Genomic DNA, 8,375 nt, shown 5'->3' on the forward strand with positions numbered 1-8,375 from the left:
TTCTCTAATCTCACAGAAAATGTATTGGAAATCTCGTCTCACTAATTAATGATTCCTTCGAAAAAGGTAAATTTTCAGAGTGCCTAAAGACAGCCATTATTATTCCTCTTCATAAGGGTGGTAAAAAATCGAATGCTTGCAACTACAGACCTATTGCCTTACTACCGGTACTCTCCAAAATTATTGAGAGACTTATTAAAACTCGACTTATGTCCTTTCTTGTTGATAACATTTTATCACAAAATCAGTCCGGTTTTTTAACTAATAAATGTACCACTGATGCCATGTTTTCTGTACTACATGAGGTTTACCAAGCATTAAATAATAATCTTTATACTGCCACTGTTTTCTGCGACTATGCCAAAGCTTTTGATTGCGTAAATCACGATATTTTGATAAAAAAACTCAATTTCTATAGAATTCGAGGTATTTCTTTGAATTGGTTCCAATCCTACTTGGATAATAGGAAACAACTGGTTAGAGCCAATGATACTGACTCAAGTCTCAAAAATATTATATGTGGTGTACCACAAGGTTCAGTATTGGGTCCTCTACTTTTCCTTATCTTTATAAATGACATCAATAATTTAAAAATCGATGGAATTTTTTTTCTTTTTGCTGATGATACCAGTATCACTTGGAGCAACTCAAGTATTGCAACTCTTCATGCAACTATAACTTCGGATCTACTGACGATAAAGACCTGGTCTGACTCGAATTTACTCTTTTAACGTGGATAACACAGTAACAATATCCTATAAAGGGGCTCTTTAACCTTTGCCTCTTAATAATAGCCAGATCAGTACCGTTGATTCTGTAAAATTTCTTGGTATTTTTTTAGACAGCAACCTCAAATGGTCCCTTAATATCGATTCGTTAAGTAAGAAACTCGCCTCAGCTTGCTATGCAATCAGATCTGTTTCAAGGGAAATCAATTTAGCATCTTCTAAAATAACATATTTTTCGTTGTTCGAGTCTCATCCTCGATATGGTCTTACTTTTTGGGGTTCTAGTACAGCTGCTCAATCGGATGTTATTTTTAATTTGCAAAAAAGAGCAATAAGATATCTGTTTGGCCTCAGAAGAACTACATATTGCAGAAGTTACTTCAGAGATCACGGAATTTGAACACTTTTATAATATATTCTAGAAACGGTTTGTTTAATTCGTAAACACCTTCATGTCTTTCCAGCAAGGCCTAAGTATCTCTACTACACCAGAAATTCAACCTTTGACATTTATTTACCGATCTCGTCCACTGAGTTAGTAAAGAAATCTATAGTATATTCAGCAAAAAAATACAACCATCTCCCATTACAACTTAAATCTGCAATATCTTTCCCAAAGTTCCGTAAAATGACAAAAGCCTATCTATCTAAAAGACCATATTATTCAAAAGAAGAATTTCTTAATGAATAAATAAGAAAATCGGGTTTCATATTCGGCAGCTTAAACTTATTAGTTCCTAACATCGATTTTATTTGTTGATGTTCAATTTGCAATTTATTTAAATTTTGCAATATATTGGTTTTGTTTTTGCTTTACTTTAATACTCTTATATACTGATATTTGACAATTGATATAAGTCTAGTAAATTGTATTTGTTATTTTTGTTTACTGATATTTTTTGACTGTATGTAAGCTTTGTCCATAAAACTGTGAAATTTTCAGTGACAATAAAGCCTATATAACCGCCAAGTTGTTGAAGAGGTTTCTTGGCGGTTGTACACTCCTTTCTTTTTCTTAATAATCTTTTTTTAACAATTTCCGGAGTAAGGAAGTAAAGATAATATGCTACGCCGACGACGCCATAATAACAGCCGAAAATGAGGATGACCTACAAAGATTAATTAAAGAATTCGAAGACACGGCTCTCATATACAACATGGTGCTCTCAACAGAGGAAACTAAATTGATAGTACTATCAGCGGAACCGAGACGATGTAAGTTGGTCGTAAATAACAACATAATAGAACAAGTAGGGGAGAGTTGGACAAAACCGTGTAGGTTGATAAAACCGGGTACCCCTTAATTCTTCTAACTGTCTGCTGCTATCTATTAGACAATGTTAAAATTAGTGTCCCTTTACCACTAACAGTCGTGTGTATTCATTTCTACCTCATTTGAGTAATCTGTACCGGAGCAGTAACACCTCACCTGTTTTTTGATGCAGGAAACTCGATTTTTAAGGTAAGTTTATAGCTGTTTTCTCCTCTAATGAATAACTAATGGCCATTTCAAAATTTAATACATGTAACCTAGTATATTACATTTAATTTGGTCAAAAATTTTGAATATTATTTCATAACATAAACATTTAAATAACATTTAATGTCTTGTTTACGAGTTTGACAAAACCGGGTAGTCCGAAAATCGACAAAACCGCGTACCCGATTTTATCAGACCTGTTGTTACTTCCAGTTTCTGCAGTGGTTTTTTTGCTTTTAGGTAACTATAACATGTGGCTTCTTCTATTAAAAAGCTAGTAGGAAAAATTAAAAAAATCTCCAGTCGTAAAAAAATTAAACAAAATGAACTGGACAGAAAAAAAAAGAAAAAACGTGGTAAAAAGGGCTGTACCAAAAACAAAATTTTGGAGAGTTTGGAGGAAGAAGATAATAATGACGACGTGTCTATATTACAATTAACTACATATTTTCAAATTATAATGCTAAGGAAGGCTGGATAAAATGTGTGTCTTGCACCAAATGGGCTTATGACGTCTGTAGTGCCTATGATGATGTAGATGAAGTTTTTATTTGTGACTTCTGTACATAGAATTTCGATTTTTGTTCACATACTTTTAATAAATATTTTATTTTCTGCCCACTAGTCTTTTTACATGGTAATTAAGTTACTACCCAGTTTTATCATACCGGTTGGACAAAACCGGGTATTTTGTAATATTTTCATAAAAATAAAAAAAATCAAAATCTAAAAATATTTTTAAAAATTGACATTGGCATATCAAAAGATGAAAAACTAAGTCAACCTACTAAAACCCTTATAGAACTAAGACGACAGATGAAAGGAGATACAAGTTCCAGCAAAGAAGCGCTAAATCAAATAAATAAGACTATCACAAAGTCAATAAGAAAAGACATAAGAAACTACAATGTAGAAAAAACAAAACAAGCAATAGAGCAAAATAAGAACATGAAAGTTTTGAAGAACGTAAGCGTACAAAAAGGAAAAATAGAAATCAACAAACTAAGAAACAGAACTGGAAAAGAAACTACAAACAGAGATGAAATATTAACAATAGTCGAAGAGTTCTACACAGAGTTATACAAATCAAGAAAAAAAGATGACAATGCGCAACCTCCAATTACAGTAAAAACTGGAGTATTAAATCAAGGATCGGATTTAATGCCCGATATAACAAAATCAGAAATCAAAGAGGCTCTGAAGAAAATGAAAAATAATCGAACCCCAGGTGAAGATGGAATAGTATCAGAAGCACTAAAAATTGGAGGAAATATACTACTTGAAAAAATTAAACAACTTTTCAATATCTGCCTTCACAACGCCAATATTCCAACAGACTGGAACAACGCTACTATGATTCTATTACACAAAGCAGGAGACAAAGCCAATTTAGAGAATTACAGACCGATTAGCCTCCTCAGCCATTTATATAAGTTATTTACGCGAATAATAGTTAAGAGAATGGAAAGAAAGTTAGAGACTTATCAACCAAGAGAACAGGCAGGATTCCGAAAAAATTACGGAACAAATGACCATCTACAAAGTATAAAAACCCTGATAGAGAAAGTAGTGGAATACAATAAACCCCTAGTTCTAGTTTTTATCGATTTTCATAAAGCCTTTGATACAGTTGAACTTAGCAAAATATTACAGGCGCTTAAAGAATGCAGGCTAGATTATAGGTATACAAAATTATTACACAAAATATACTTACAGGCAACAACCACTGTCAAATTACATACTAACAGTAATCGCATAAAAATAGAACGGGGGGTTAGACAAGGAGACCCAATGTCACCTAAACTTTTTATACGGTCTTAGAACATGCTTTCAAGAGTTTGGATTGGATGACAAAGGGAATAAAAATAGATGGAGAATACCTAAACAACTTACGTTTCGCCGATGATATAGTCATAGTAGCTGAGGATCTAGGTATGGCAAGAGAGATGGTACAAGAACTCGTTGTAGCTACAGAAAATGTTGGTTTAAATATAAACATCTCAAAAACAAAAATAATGACAAATTTGGTACCCAACCAGAACATCAGTATTGGTGGGAAGGAAATAGAACTCGTAGATAGATATAAATACCTGGGACATGAAATTACGATTGGCAGGGATAACCAGACTCATGAGCTGAAGAGAAGAATCGGTCTTGGGTGGGCAGCATTTGGAAAACTGAGAGAAACTTTTAAAAGTGAGTTACCCACATGTCTAAAGAGAAAGGTATTCGATCAGTGCGTCCTCCCAGTCTTGACGTACGGATCAGAAACACTTACCTTAACTAAAGCCTCGGCTACCAAACTAAGAGTCACGCAGAGAAGAATGGAGCGGTCAATGTTAGGAATAACTCTGCAAGACAAAATCAGAAACGAAGAAATCAGGAGAAGAACAAAGGTGACTGACGTCATCGAGAGGATAGCCAGGTTGAAGTGGAGATGGGCAGGACACGTAGCCAGAATGACAGATGGGCGATGGACGAAGAGGTTATTGGAATGGAGGCCAAGAGAAGACAAGAGAAGCGTCGGTCGACCGCCTACAAGATGGACTGACGACTTAAGAAAGGTAAATAAAAACTGGATGAGGGCGGCGCAGGATAGATGGGGTTGGAAACGAGGGGAGGAGGCCTATGTTCAGCAGTGGACTTTTGAGGCTGGATGATGATATCAAACTTAAGCCATTTGAGAATATTTCAATCTACAGCAAACATTTGATACTCTCACATAGCAAAAGATACAGACGGTTTTTGAAGTGGTACCCGGTTTTGTCCAACTCTCCCCTACCTAATGGAAACGGAATACTTGGGAACAAAACTGAAAAGTGGAAGAAGAAGTACAAAAACAAGTGAACATTGCGAACAGAGCAGCAGGATGTCTCAACAACACCATCTGGAGAAACAAATACATCACAATGGAAACGAAAACCAGGATATATAAATCAACAATAAGACCGATAATGACGTACACAGCGGAAACAAGAGCGGATACGGCGAAAACACAAAGACTGCGGAAAGTCTTACGAAAAATAACAAACCACGAGCGAGATGTGGTATAGAAGAAATAAACATGTGGATCAAAAGAAGAAAAATAGAATGGAATCAACACATAGAAAGAATGACAGAAAATACAGTAGTACGAATAGCAAGAGACAAATCGCCAAATGGAAGATCATTGGGACGACCGAGGAAAAGATGGTCAGAAAATGTCAATTGAGGCTAAAAACCGAAGTATAACAGGCATTGAGCCTATTTATAAAGTAGGAAGAAGAAGAAGAAGAAGAAGAATTTCCGGAGTGAAAATTAAAATGTCAAATCTTTTTAGGTAAAACTGTAATTGTCAGTAGTAATTGCACAAGAGCTCTAAAATTATTGAATTTTTCCCGAGTGACACTGACAGTTTTGATTTCACGAACCAAAGGCGAGTGAAAGTATGTCAAAGTGTCACGAGGGCAAAAATTCTATATTAATTTTAGAGATCGAGTGCAATTTGTTGCGATTATTTCATGAATAAAACTGTTCAAAACCAAAATTTTATTGTAACTTATTTATGTAAATACAAATTAGTACAATTAAACACATAGTTGTAAATATTTTACGGTTGAAAGTCATCACTTTTATAATTTTTAAAACATTAATTGTCATTATAATGTCACTGAATGCATTTTTTCATAGCAACGAAGGGCATCTGACGTAATATACTTGACGACGGGAAATTATCAAAAATTATCAGTCTAATTTAGATTTCTGTAGCTTTCTATTGGTCAGAATCTCCTATGAATGAAATAATCATTACAATCAACTGTGCCTAATTTAATATAATACAATATTTAACATGGCATAAAAACCAGTTACAGAACTTTATTAAGGACTAAAATAATTACCTAAATAAATAGATACCGAACTTTTAAATTTGATACCAATTTAAGCATATGAGAACAACTGAGATGTCAATACAAGAGAAAGCTATATATAGACTGGATTTTTACAGCTTCTGCCTCATTCTGAATTTTGATTGTCACCTCTTTGATTCTCTCCAATCTTCATTGATTGTCTGGTATCTCTTTGTTATCATAATTCCGTTAATCGAAGTAGTTGGTCTTGTTCCACGTTTCTTCCTATTAGACGGAGTAAAAATATTTTTTTAACATGAAAGTTCTTCCATGCACATCATACGTCTTTAGGAGAAGTATAGTCTTCAAGGAATTTCATGAGCATTGAATGTTTTCTGGAAGCGTGTCAATTACGAAAATAGAAGGAGCATACCTGAGTTGTCCCGAGGTTTGGTTTCAAACAGTTTTGATTAGTAGTATGTTGTCATTGTGTTTAAAGCTTCAGTAAGTGTTGTCTCAAATTCGGTAAAAGTTTTTGCATATGCAACAATAGCTGCAGCGTCTGCATATATGAAAGTACTAATATCTACTGGTATGGATTATTTGTTTAAATATTTTACAATATATAGTGTATGTACCATTACACTGCCCTGAGTAAGACCGTTCTCTTGTGTTTCTTACGATTGATAGATCTTCTATTCTCCAGGAAAACGCGGATAAGTGAGTTTACTATCTAACGTGATGTCATATAGTTCTTGGAGAAGTTTATATTAAGAGTTTCTTATTAGTCTTTATAAGCAAATATGCTTGTTCGTTGGCGGATTGATACCTCTATGGAAGGTTGTCACTCCATCTATTGCGCGGACGGCCGATACTCCTTCTACCGATTGGTGATTTTCCTCTTGCTATTTTGACCACACGTGTCTCACCCATTCTGGTAATGTGGTTATTCCATTCTTTTTTTTTTATTTAGTGTCCATTCGTTTATACACTGTACGTTACATTGTCTTCTAATATCTTCACTCTTGTTTCGATCTCTCAGCGTATTTCCTGTAATTCTTCTCAGTACTCTCATCTCTGCCGTTTCCAGTAGTCTTTGTGTTGTGGCTATTGGGACCGTGCAAGTTCGGCAAAGCGACCTCTATTTCTACGCTCTGTACTTTTATTCGCACTTTTAATTATATTGGCCAATTATATTAGTCCTGGTTGCTGGATAATTGTCAAGGCCATAGTCCAAAAAAATAATAAAAAGAAAAAATAAGATGCAGGTTATGTTTAGCAAACGTAAACAAGTGTATTTAGTAAATAAAATCAGTTATTAAAATGCAGTACTGCAAGCAAAATACAATTAATTAAATTTACCTTTATATAATAATTGCATATCATATCAATATTGTGGAGCAATATATAATTTTTCTGCGTCAATGACAGAAGGTATGAAATATACGTCAATTTGACAATTTCAATTGACAATATGAATTATTTATAGTGTAGGAAACAAAGGTTGAACCTTGCAAAATGGACACAAGTCCGGTTTTATTTTTTTTCTGGTATATCAAGGGGTGCTTATTATAAGACTAACTTTTTCTGAAAAAATTTCGCCCCGGAACCTCCCTTTTCACCCCTTTAAAGGGGGTAATTTGTGGTTTTTGCGGAACGTAGCCCTTCCTGTAACTTTTACAAAAAATTTCTTTTATAGAAATATGAAGAGGACTATATTTTCTACGATTTATTTCCAACACCATCTCTCTATCATCCACCGTTTAGCAGGGGTGGCGCCCTAAAGTTGACAAGTTTTTAAAAAAGATGTTTTAAAAAAAAATACATTTTTCCCTAACTGTAACGGAAATTAAGAAGAAATCCTGCGGCAATTATTCACAAATAATTGACTGATTTTTTGGTATAGGTTTTACTTAAGGTTGATCTGAACCCCCCCAAAAATAAACTACACATTCAAAAAATTTGAAAAAAATTGAGAAGGTATATGTGATCACTAGAAGTATTTTGACAAATTTTGAGCAAACTTCATGTTTTCGTTTTCGAAAAAACTCAAAAAAACTCCTTTTTTTCAAGTATAAAGCGGGAAAACTAAACATACAATTTTGTTAATTTTCTTACATCATAAAGATATAATCCTAGGAAATACTTATGAATTTTTTTAAAATTTTTGAATATACAGTTTTGCCACAGTAGGAAAAAATAATATGTTTCGGCTTATAATAAAGCTACCGGTAAGAAATTGGATAACATTTCAATAACAACATATATAAAACTGTAACAATGGAAAATATTTCCAATAAAATGTTGAATATTTTTTCCTAAACATATGAAAAATCTCGT

Source organism: Diabrotica virgifera, chromosome 4, assembly GCF_917563875.1.
Source record: "Diabrotica virgifera virgifera chromosome 4, PGI_DIABVI_V3a".
Lineage (NCBI taxonomy): Eukaryota > Metazoa > Arthropoda > Insecta > Coleoptera > Chrysomelidae > Diabrotica > Diabrotica virgifera.